General features: G+C 36.0%; 1 non-coding gene across 1 annotated transcript; it reads right to left on the bottom strand.

Annotated features, from left to right (window-relative positions):
• Positions 1-3,040: 3,040 nt before the first annotated feature.
• LOC113254845 (U6 spliceosomal RNA) lies at positions 3,041-3,150 on the bottom strand. Its single transcript, XR_003315968.1, has one exon. It is a non-coding gene; the product is annotated as a U6 spliceosomal RNA (small nuclear RNA).
• Between the last annotated feature and the right edge of the window lie 9,914 nt (positions 3,151-13,064).

Below are 13,064 nucleotides of genomic sequence, written 5' to 3' on the forward strand. Positions count from 1 at the left end.
TTTTTTGTGTGGTATAAGACAGTGGTACAGTTCTCCCAACACATTTGTGGAAGAGACTGTCTTTTTCCCATTGCATATTCTTGCCTCCTTTGTCAAAGATTAATTGACCATATAATCATGGGTTTGTTTCTGGGCTTTCTGTCCTGTTGCGTTGATCTGTGTGTCTATTTTTGTGCCAGTGCCATACTGTTTGATTACTACAGCTTTGTAGTATAACCTGAAATCTGTAACTGAGTACCTCCCACTTTGTTTTTCTTTGTCAAGATGGTTTTGGCTCTTCAGGGTTTTTTGTGGTTCCATACAAATTTTAGGAGTATTTGTGAAAAACTCTGTGAAAAAATGCTATTGGTATCTTGTTAGGGATTGCATTAAATCTGTATATTACTTAAAATATGTGGCAATTTTAGAAATATTTGTTTTTCCAGTTCATGAGAATGGAATCTTTCCATTTGTGCCATTTCAAATTTCTTTCATTAATATTTTACAGTTTTCAGGCTAAGATCTTTTGCCTCCTTGGTTAAGGTTATTCCTTGGTATTTTATTATTTTTGGTACAATTGTAAATGGGATTGCTTTCTTAATTTCCCTTTCTGTTGCTTCATTATTAGTGTATAGAAATGCAATGGATTTATGTACATTGATTTTTTTTTTATCCCATGACCTTACTGAATTCATTTATCAGTCCTAATACTTTCTTGATGGAGTCTTTCGAGTTTTCTATGTATAATATCATATCATCTGCAAATAGTGAAAGTTTTACTTCTAAAAGAACATTTCTATTTTTTTAGAATGTACCAAGAGTAAGCAATTTTATAGTACTATTCAAATATATCTCTCAGTTATTCAGGGTTGGGGGCTCACTTCTTTTTCTCATTTATGCTTTAATATAAATCTTGTGCAAAGTGACAGTGTAAGAAGGAAGATGGTTGATGTGAGGTGTACAGAATACTGTTAACGAAGTGATGACTCAGCGGGTTCATGTGCAAATCTTGGAGAGAAGTTTAAAATGTAATGTATCTAAAAATATATCAGTTGATACAATCTCACTTTGGCAGACGTATAGCCTATAATAACCATGCATTTCTACACATCCTGAGTAGTAGATACTCTGGAGGATACAATCATAATGAATCAACGGATACCAACTGGCACTTAGTTCCTAACTAAATTCTTACTTTTACATATAATACAATAAGCTGTGTCATTAGTCTCATTGTGATTATCAGCAAAAGTACTCTTCAAAGGGTTTTTGTCACAGAAATAGAGAAATACAAACTTTTTTTTCAGAAAACCCAAAAGGTAAGTGAATATTATACTTTGGCTCCAATGTAAGGGTCTATTTCACACTAAAGAAACAATAGATCAGAATTTGCCATCACATTGCACTATGGAAACATATTTCATTAACAAAATGTAAATATGTCTTATATTTGCACTAAAGATGGTTTCATGAAGCTAGAGTCAGCTTCTCTATAAGGTGTAAGTGTGCTAGTATAAGTAAATAATATTTGCTGCAAGTCAATTGCAGATTGAATAATTCATTCTCCAATTTGTAACGAAATGCTTATACACGGAGTCAAAAGTTTTCATCAGAGTGGGACTGTATGGTCTGTTATGGACTGAATGTTTGTATCCCCCTAAAATTCACATCTTGGAGGCTTAACCCCCAATGTGGCTATTTAGAGACAAGGCTTCTAAGGAAATAATTTAGGTTAAATGAGGGCATAAAGGTGAGTCCCTGATTCCATAGAATTTGTGTCCTTATAACAAGAGACACCAGAGTTTGCTTACACTCTCTTTCTCTCCCTCCCCTTGTCTCTCTCTCTGTCTCTCCCCCCACTTTCCTTGCACACCAAGGAAAGGCCATATGGGAACATAGCAAGAGGGAGCTGTCCACAAGTCAGGACAACTTCACCAGACATCGAATTTGCTGGTACCTTGATCTTGCACTTTCCAGCCTCCAGAATGGTGAGAAAATAAATTTCTGTTCTTTAAACCAACAAGTCTGCATTTTGTTACAGCAGACTTAACGGACATGGTCTCTTCCATTTCAAGATGCCATAGCATTACATATGCAAAAGAAATACACATATCTTTTCCCTAAGAAAAGTCATAAGAAATTGTTTAGTGATGTTAAGTCTTGGAAAAGTTATTTGTTTATTGTTTATACTTAGTCAAGGTAATTATGAATATAAGAACTTCCTTAATAGAATTTCAAATAATTGGAATTGAGCATGAAAACCTCACCTCAAAATAGATGACTGCATATGTAGTCTTCCTGAATTTAATAGCCAGACTGCAGCATTTCACCACATCAACGTGTTTTCCATTGGTAAATACTTTCTCCTCATCATGCATAACTGCTTGGTACTAATGAAGGCTAAGGGACTGGCGTGAAAGCCTAAATATATCTACGTCTGAGTAAGATTATAGGTAAAAACCAATTTATTTTTTCAAAGAAGGCACTACCTTCTGGCAATAACCAGAAAAAACGTTGATAATTGATTATTGTTTATATACAAATCTGAGAAGTACCCTGCAAGTATGAAATCGTTTTCCAGAAGAACCTCAACAAACTACACATGATATATTTAACTTGAATAACAAGAATTGTTTTTAATTAGAGCACCTCTAGGATGCTTACAGTAAATGTATATTTGAAATGACTGAGTTGATTTGAATTAAATTCAATATCATTTCTTCACATAAAAATGTCAGGTATAGTGACAGCAAGTTATTTACCAAGTATAGTAATTATGAAGTGCCCGTCATCTAATAAATACCCCCTTAAACCAAATATTTATTTATTTTTTAAGTATCTTTTTTATTTTAACATAATACATTTTCAAAACCAAGAAGTTGAAGTTGGTACAATACTATTAACTCAGGTACAGATCACATTTGGATTTGATCAGCTTTTATAGGAAGCACAGATGTTTAACAGCTTTATTAAAGTGTCATTGATACACAAAAACCTGCACATATTTAACGTATACAATGTGATGAGTTTGGACATATCTCTGCGCCTGTGATACCATCACAAAACTATGGAACGCTTTACAAATTTGCATGTCATCCTTGTGCGGGGGCCATGCTAATCTTCTCTGTATCGTTCCAATTTTAGTATGTGTGCTGCTGCCTAAGCAAGCACTATAAACCGAATATTTAGTTTTTATCCCCAAAACTAAGGTATAGTCACCTTAAGAAGTACAAGAGAGATTATAAGGACAGTGATCAATTACAAGTAATCTAATTTGCCATCATTTTCTTCCATTTCTACCTGCTTTTGTAATACGACTCCCCCAATATGAGACTGGTCTTTAAGAACCCATGTCTGGGGCACGTGGGTGGCTCAGGCAGTGCAGCGTCAGACTCTTGGTTTCAGCTCAGGTCGTGACCTCGGGGTCCTGGGACAGAGCCCCATGTGTCAGGCCCTGTGCTCAGACGGGAGTCTGCTTGAGATTTCTCTCCCTTTCCCTCTGCCCCTATCCCTGCTCACGTGCTCTCTCGCTCTCTCTCCCAAAAATAAATAAATCTTTATAAAAACCTGCATGTCTATCAAAAAAGAAATCAAAGAACTACAAATTAATGTGGAATAAAGGAAAGTTGAAATAAACTTGCAAATGACTTAAGACTGGCTTTTTTCATGGGAGTATTTGAGGGTTGGGGAGTGAGAAAAATCGACCGAGTCTCCACCTGACACAATTTATTGGCACATATATTGACAAGAATTATTTCTCATTGCTAACAGTTATCTACAACTTGCAAAGTTTTTTTTGAGTTGTTTGTTTTTTTTTTTTAAGTGGTAAGAACACATTTCATTCGGGAACTGTTACAACAGAGGAGAAGAGACCTCAGTATAGAACTGAGTTCAATTCCAAATACAGCATGGACAGGAGAAATTTATAGCCAAGTGGGAGGGTGGAGGTCAGTGGATAGAAAGGTAATAAGAAGAAACATCAAGGATAAGGGGAGAGTCTGGTAAACTGACTTGATAGGATTCTTGCTAAGGTCAGGCCAGGGTGATCAGACACTAAGGAGTGGGGGGGAGGAATCTGACAAGATATCAAGGTTGATCGGGTATCAAGATGAGGAACTCTTGCCACGGCGGGGCAATGCAAGCCTCACGAGGACAGACACTGAAGGTAGAGGCCTGGGAGGAATTAGAGACACGGGCTGGAACTAGGTTGAGAAGAGAGTTTGTGTCCACAAAGGAGCCTCCAATAGTCCTCTTTCAATGGGGTCCAGTGAAATGTAATTAGGTGGAGACAAAGGAGTTAGTGTGGGTAGGATTTTCTCCAAATGACACTCCTATATTCTTATTAAATGAATAAATTTCAAATAAACAATTCACGGAGTTGACCAATAGAGAGAAGAGGGGTCTAAATGAATACCAGAGAGCCAAGAAATTCTTTCCATATAACTCCATATAAGCAAACGAGTCACTCACCCTAACATACATAAGCCTAACATATATAACACAATCTCTCTAGAGAATAGTTTTTAAGTTACAGAATACAGTACTGGCAAATTCTACTTCTACTGACAAACCTACTGGAACTAGCTATTAGTCTAATTCAAAGTGCAGTGAGTACATAAAAAGCCATATCTCATTCTCCAATTCTACCAAAGCAAAAAAGGAATCAGTTCAAAGAAGAATGCCCAAACCTAGAAGAAGCAAATGTTTCTGAGGTTACATGTCATTTTATTGCTCTCTCACTTTTAATGTTTTAGCAGGTATTACTGAATATATCAAACTACCTCATTGTAATTTAGTCTCTGATAAAACACTTTACCATCTGGCCAACTTCTTTCCAACATTCCATCAGTTTTCCCAAACTGATAGCAAAAGAGAGTCATTTGTTTCATCTCTTGATCTCCTTTTTTACATTACATTGAGTGATTCCCATTTAATACATCTCACGAGCTGATACTGCAGAATGTGAAGGAATGCAAATGATCTGGCTGGTACAACTGGAAAAAATTTTATAATTGCCATGAAATGAACAAGGGGCCTCTAATTAGACACATTAATAGGACAAAGATGAACAGTGTTCTGCTTATGATGGTTTAATGACATCAGTTTTATGGCTGGGATTTCTAGCATTTCTCCCATTATGCTCTATGTCATATTAGGCAATTAGTAAATTGGTTCAAACTGCACAGGGTGGTTTTAAAATCCAACCCATACTTGTGCTGATACGTGTTTCCTTTCCTTTACATTCTCTTATGACGGGCATTACCTGTAATGCCCTTGAATACCACGCAGTAAATAAGGCAGGTATCACTTTTCCATCAGAACACTACTAATAGCTTTATATTGATGGACCTGGATTTAACATGTGGATTTAATCTTTTTGTTGTCATCTATCTTCTAAAATAAATAGAGATGCACATTTAACAAAGTTCAGAAAAACTTATGGAAATGCATCCAATCAGATGTGACACTTACAGGGCACATAAGGGCAATAATATCCAAAAATAGGAAAGAAAAGTAAAGCAGGAAAATTACTTTTCATACTTCAAGTGAGAGAAATGCTATTCCATTGCTATCCTGAAAAGCAATATCCACAATATGACTGAAAAGCAACACCTACAAATAAGTTCACTCTTGTATATGCAAAGTTTATCCGGACAAAAACTTTTCTTTAATGTATCTGATAAATATTTATCCCAAATGGAATAGGAAATTGAAAAAAAGTGTAGTGATTTTTTTTTCTATCTCTTTTTAGATACTTTGATTCATGGCATACGTTCTCTTTGTGATTTTTTTTCAAATAAAATTGTTTCATCTGCATAACCTAGCGATTTTATGACCCCTGGAAGCATTTTCTCCAGGTGCAGTTTCTAATATGATTTTAGTATTTCAGATTTTTCTTCTTTTGTAATTTCAGGCATTTGGAGAACCAGAGGGAAATCTTGACAGTCAAGAAGGTCATTAGGAGGCGGCGGTACAATTTTATAGTTCAGTGATGGAAACCATTACTCTTTTCAAGCATTCGAAAGATCATGCCAACCTCCATTGGACTGCCATTGGAAAGGACCTTCTGTTACATCTCTGCAAATTAGACACCAAGAGCACAGTTTACATGATTATATCTTGTAAGTGCAGTTTAAAGCTCTGAGTCATTGTGATTACTTTATCATAGTTGAAACCAAGATTCCACCTATTGGTAAAGTACTGGGCTAAGCCCTGTGATGGATACAACGAATAAGGAGCTTAGGTTTAATTTGGAAGATTCCGTACAAAAGGATAGCTAACAATGCAGTGTGGAGGGAAGAGAAAGACTTGAAATGGGTCAGTGCTCTACCACTAGCAGTGTGACATTGGCCAAACATTCAACATTGGTGAGCCCAAATGTGCCAGGTTAAGTGACTTAACCAGGGAAACACACAAGGCTATTGTTAAGATAAACTGGTGCCATGTAAGGTGGTGTGTAATCTAGAGACGGATCTTTGGTTTTATTTGTTTTTAATACTGATTAAAAGAAAGGGGTGAATAGAGAGGAACTGGGGATTAGTCCGGTCTCTCTAAGAGACTGAAGAAAAGAAAATGAAGCTAGAGACAGACATAGACATGTTTGTAAGAGGATGGGGAGTTAATAAAAGTCATGTTGGTGGCTCAGACTCTTCTTTCTTAGAAATACAAGTCAAGATTATCTCTAAGTTTGCAGGAGAATAAGGTAAGGTGCATGACGTACAGATGGAAAGATCAGGATAGTTGTTGAAATAAATCAGAGAGCAGCTTTAAAGTGTGATTGCCTCTGACTTTAAAATCTGACAGGTGTAGGAAAGTAGAAGGCAATTTTTCATGGTTTTTGATTTGCAAGGGGATTTTAGGGGATGACGTAGGGAGTCAAGGAGGCAAAGGACCTGAGGCTATTAGCTAAAGGACACTTGAAGTGAACCGAGTGTGGAGAAAAGGAAGGAATACCTAAAGTTAAGTCCAGAACTAGAAGACAAAGTTGGATGTCAAGAGACTGAATGCCCAAGAAGATCAAAGAACAAGAGTATGGGGAATGGTGGAAAGGTGTCTGAAAAGAAATGATGCTGTAATTGGCAAGATGGATAACGGAGTTTAAGCCTTCTAATCCATTTCAGGTGAGGGCAATGTTCAGAATAGGGCTGTGGAGATAAGTCCCTGGAGAGAAATAGAAGGAAGAGAGATGGACACAGAGGAAATAAGAAGCCATGAGAATCGAGATATTTGGGGTGATTGATATGGTGAAATCACATAGGATAATAGAAAGTGAAGGGATGGGGATGACTCAAACATAGAAGTCATTTTACCTCAATAAATGCCTGAAATGTGAATGAAAATTTGCATTTTATACTTATGTAAATTTATGTAACTTTACATAAATGTAAATGAAAAGTAAATGATAAAAGGACACAGACTGCGTAGCAAATGGTTCAACTCTCATATTGAAAAGTTTTTGTGTGAGTTTGAAAGTCTCAGAGAATGACAATACTCCCAGTCTTGAAAAAAGTGAGAAGCCCCAGGGAATGAGCCTTTGCACTGAGCAGACCTACAAAGGAAATAACATTCTCAGGAAATAACCAGATTTCTGATTATTCCCGGAAATAATCATGTTTCTATGATAGAATACAGATAATACAGATAAACTTCTATGATGTAATAGGATCAAATGTACTATTTATAATTCTGAAAATGTTTCTAGTCAGAGACAATAAAAAATTATAGAACCTGGTATACTACTTGTTAGCTTCGGAGTTCAAATAAGTATTGAATCATGCTGAATCATAATGACTAAGCATTAATTACATTAACTTAATGACATTAACATTTGCCTCTTTTTATTCCCCCCTTTGTCTAACTGAGACATTTGTTACATGAACTAAATTAATTCTTGACATAATATGTTTCTTTGCATTATGCCCTTTGTCAACAGTTTTGCCTCTATTGTCCATCATGTTTTTACATCTGGATTTGAAATGTACATTAGTATGATAAAATAGTTTCCCTGTCATTTTCCCATGAGCTGTTTCTCATTTAGTTAAATACCTCTTCAGGGGGCTGAGACTCCATTGATTTCAAAGTGAGACCAGCATGCTGATGAGATTTTTAGACTATTTGAGATTTGAATAATGAAAAATTGGACTCTTCATTGGTCTTCCCCAAGAGGAATTCAGCAGAGCCAAGGAAAGAAAACACCAATGAAAAAATATGGAAACCAAGGGACAGCAGGTAAAAGAATTAGTCATGGTTGCTCTGGAGTATAAAATTTTACTTCCAATATACTGCCAAAAATACTGAATGACTTAATACAACATGTTATTCTAGCTTTTACCCCCCAAAAAATGGATTTCTGAGATTTTCTTTCTTTCATGCCCCTGTTTTCTTGACTTTTTTTTCTTTTTTCTTGGTTCCAGTCTCCTTAGATACTTGCTGGGGATAGCATTTTTAGAGCACTTTGCCAAGACTTACTCACGTGAGTCCCATTGACCTTGATCAAGGCCACAAGGCAAAATCTCCAGTCCTTAACTTCGAAAATAAACTTGATATTTCCAGTCATATTTTCATCTGGTTTTGTTATTCCACATATGAGAATTATTTCTCTGAGAGGTTTGATTTACTTCTATTAATTATTATTCAAAACTATACCCTGTGAAACTATTGCAACCAAATACCAAATGAATGAAAACAGATGGTAGTGTAATCTTGAGAAAGAATTCTGCCCCCCAGGGAGGACGGTGGGAGGATATAGTATAGACAGAATTTTCTTAAATTGCTCTAAGAAAGTTAACATTCAAAGTGACTGAAGTAAGGTTTGCTGGTATCTCTCTTAGTTTGAAACATGCTTATATTTCTAAGGTAAAGCATTTATAGAAATAATCCAGAACTTTCACTGCTAAAGTAAATTACTTTGTTTTGTGGTCTCACAATTACAATATTTGAGTCCATGCCAGACCGAAGAAAAAAATGTACCCGATGGATTTAGAAAATAGGACATCAGAATGATAGAAGTGAGTTTGAGAACTGAACAAAATTGGAAGACCTAGGGCACCTGGGTGGCGCAGTCGTTAAAGCGTCTGCCTTCGGCTCAGGGCGTGATCCTGGTGTTCCAGGATCGAGTCCCACATCGGGCTCCTCTGCTGGGAGCCTGCTTCTTCCTCTCTCACTTGCCTGCTGTGTTCCCTCTCTCACTGGCTGTCTCTCTGTCACATAAATAAATAAAATCTTTAAAAAAAAAAAAATTGGAAGACCTCATTAAAAATTTCCCTCAGTTATTAGGACGTTTACGACTTTTGTTTTTCTACCTTTATCTTTGTAGATTTTATCCATTCAAGATCAAAACAGTTGGTCAATTTCATCAGCTCCTTTAAAAAGTGCATCTAGTGGGGAACCTGGGTGGCTCAGTTGGTTAAGCATCTGACTTTTGATCTCAGCTCAGGTCTTGATTTCAGGGTCATGAGTTCAAGCCTTGTGTTGGGTTCCATGCTGGACGTGGAGCTACTTAAATATAAATAAATATATACATAAATATATCAATAAATAAATAATAAAATCAAATCACACGTGGCTAAATTTTTTTTTTAAATGCATCTAGAAAGTGAAAAGGAGTCTAAATATCTGAGGACAATACCTTTCGCCATGTTAGGAGGGGGTCCTTTGGTCTCATTATCATCCACTAAAAAAGTGCTGAAGTGAGAGCCTACTCTGGAAAAGCAGGCCTCCAGGGCACAAGATGAAGACGTAAAGTCAGGTTCCCCAGATATTAATCAGGCAAAAGTACCTCTGCCTGAAAAGCCTAGTCCAAGATCCCCATGAGGCAATGTACTTCACACCTCCCAAACTCCCTTTTCAGCACAGATTACCCACTACACTTGTGGTGCCAGATGGAATCTTGAAAAAGTGTTGCAATGCAATCAGGCATCAAAGTTAAAATGAATTTTACAAACAGCATTAAGGCTAACTACATTTCCAAACCACTTTTGGCATATTTCTTGGGTCTCCTCCATTCATTTTGCCAGCAGTCGTTGACTTAAAAGGTTATGTGAATGTGTGTATTTTTTCCTAATGTAACATTTACAGAGAAAGCACTTATGTAAATAAACCTTTGGAAAATGAGGCTGTTATGATTAGAGCACAAATGTGGGCATATGCCATGGAAAATACTGTTCTTTTTCTTTAATACTATGCTAAGGAAAAGTTATTTAAATAAATTTCAAGTAAACATTTTATACATACAATCACTATTAAAGACATTCAATTTTCCACAATATTATTTTAAAAAAAGGACGAGTACTTTTAGACTGGAAATATCGATCACACTTTTCCTGGTAGAAAGATCGTAGAGAGCACATGTGTTCTCATATCTTTATAATACATTTTTTTATGTTGAAACACCGGAGTCAACTCTGGCTGCCTATTTTTATAATTCCACAGGTATTGACATATGTCACCTGTGAAGCAGCCACATTTGGCCAACTCTCTGCACTCACCGGGGAAGAATTGATCTTCAGCTTTCATTAGATGGTACAAGTAGACCATTGGCATAAAAAATTATTTTTAAAAATAAATAAGAGAATTTGCTGCCCGGGGATGACACCACTACTGTTCTCCGGTGATTTGAATTATTGAATGGGCTAAATAAAAGCTGTTTTATTCTCTTTTTGCCCAGACAAACCACCTGAAATGCAAGTTGACTTTTTAAAAATTCTTTTATCCCCTCAGCTTGGTAGGATTTATCCTCGAATGTTCTGTGCTGCACACTCTGTGTGGAGTGCTGCCATGTATTTATCTAGCAATCTCTAAAAAAATTGAGAGCTTTATAGAAAATAAAGACTACGAAGCCCCTAATATTTGCCAAACTATTAACCATGATGTGCAATTGTGAGATTGTTCAACAAAGAACTTCACAAAAAGCTGCAACTTTTCATCTCTATAAAGTCTTTTCTGATCAATGGCTTCAAAGTTGTTCTCGCCAGGTCTGCATGGCGGAGAACATGTGAATGACAAACAGGGCAACCAATGTAACGATTTTAATCCGATTAAATTCTGCCCATGTTTGCTAAGCACCTACTATGTGTGGGAACAGACTTTGGTGGCACTGAGGGCTATACTACCCATTTCTTCGCCAATCGTTTACCACACAAATGTCCTTGGACAAAGGAATAGACAAATAAACGGTGTGGTATTTACCGAATCAATATTAGAAAGTAGTTAAGGTAAATGAAATACGACATGGACAAAAACATGGATGTGTCTTAAAACATGTTGAATAGGATTGTCCTGTAAGACTGCATAAAATATAAGGCCATTTTAGTAAATCTCAACAGCACAAGAGAAATTTGACCAGATATTGCCTTGGGCTTATTTAAACATGCCAAAATAACTATCTTTACAGTTAGTTTCCTATACTAGTGTAGAAACTACTAGTATAAATCCAATTTTCTCTGGTGGAAAGTAGGATGAGATAGGAAACTATACATACAGGTAGATGCAAGTCATGGCAACCTTTTAGCTCTTAGGTTGGATAACGGGCTCAGCTATGCTGCTTATATTATTCTGCTAACATATAGCCATGTATTTGAATAAATCAAACATAACTTATGTATATAAATTATACACATATAAATGTCTCTAATTTGTGTATATAATATAAATATATGTGATATAAATTAAGTACATTATATAAATTTAAGAATATTTAAATATTTTTATACTTGAATATAGAACATAAACAGAAAAGAAGCTATAAAATTCCTGCAGTACACTTTTGCATGCTTTAAAAATGAATTTGGCCGTTAGTGATGTCAAACAATTGTACGTTCAGCTTCTGTTGCAAAATTCTCACAGACCGTTTGGCGCCCAACTTTATGGTCATTGATTAACCTCAAACTGGCTTGGAATACGTTCTACTCAAAGTTTTGATCTTTCAAACTTCTGAAACCAGTCCCCCCGTTCATCTTTGAGAACCAAATTTTCTATGTCCGTGTCTCACGTCGCTGTTGCTATTAGCTGAAATAAGCTTCTTGAATTCTGGTGACACAGAGGAAAGGGGATCAAGGAAAATGTAGCCTGAAACAGTGTTTTTCCACACCAGCTCAGCCATACCACATTCTTACAAGTCATTCAACTGTGCTCATTTTCAACCAAAACCCTCGTCTTATTCCAGCAAGGGATAGGCTGTTCTTTGAAGTAGTGTCATATTTTTTGGTCCTCGCCAATTGCCTCGGTGCCTCTAAGAATGGGGCCACAGTGATAAGCGGCCATGAAGGTTTTGTGAGAGACATTCTTTTCTGCAGGGCAGACAAAATGCTTATAGAGAAGAGTAAAAAAAAAAAAGTATAACATTTCTAAGGCATTATGTATCTTGATGTATTCCTAATGTATTCCTTTTTAAAATATCCCTTTGCTGAAGTAGAGGCAAAGACAGAATGAGCAACAGTTGCTGTTCTATGTACAAGGACCCATTTTTAAAACTTTAAAAAATTCAGCAGAGCAATTTAAAAGAGCAAGTGGCATGGTTACTTTTTTAAAAATATGTATTCTCTATGGCTACATTTAACAGGCTCAAAACATGCAAATCGCACCATATATGAATTTGGGTATGGCTAGTTTCTTTCAAGACTGGCTAATACAAAGATATTAAATCCATCTAGTTATATATTAAATGCAGATTTCTTAATACAGAGCCAACATTTCTTTTAAAACTATTCAACAGCATTGCATTTAACATCAAGACATATTTAAGATGTTGAAAAGATTTTATTCAACAATGTGTGTTGAATCAACAATAGTTTTATTAATTATTAATCAGACACATTTTTCTTTGCTTTAAGTTCTCTCTTTGACTTTCTGTAGGTACCTGAGAAATTTCCAAGTAAGTGTGAATTTGCCTTGCCTATTGAAGTCAAGTTATTTTGTGTGTTTGAATTGTAAGTTGAAGGAGGCTACAGTTTTGTTAACTCAATTTTTGTACTCAAATGCAACGTTATTGAAATTATTCTATGCTTGTGGTCTGTGATTGCTTCTTTTGAGTCCTACTCACCTCTTCCTTTGAAGTCATTATTATCTTAAGATAAAAAAAATATGTA

Source organism: Ursus arctos, unplaced genomic scaffold (genome assembly GCF_023065955.2).
Source record: "Ursus arctos isolate Adak ecotype North America unplaced genomic scaffold, UrsArc2.0 scaffold_12, whole genome shotgun sequence".
NCBI classification, from domain to species: domain Eukaryota; kingdom Metazoa; phylum Chordata; class Mammalia; order Carnivora; family Ursidae; genus Ursus; species Ursus arctos.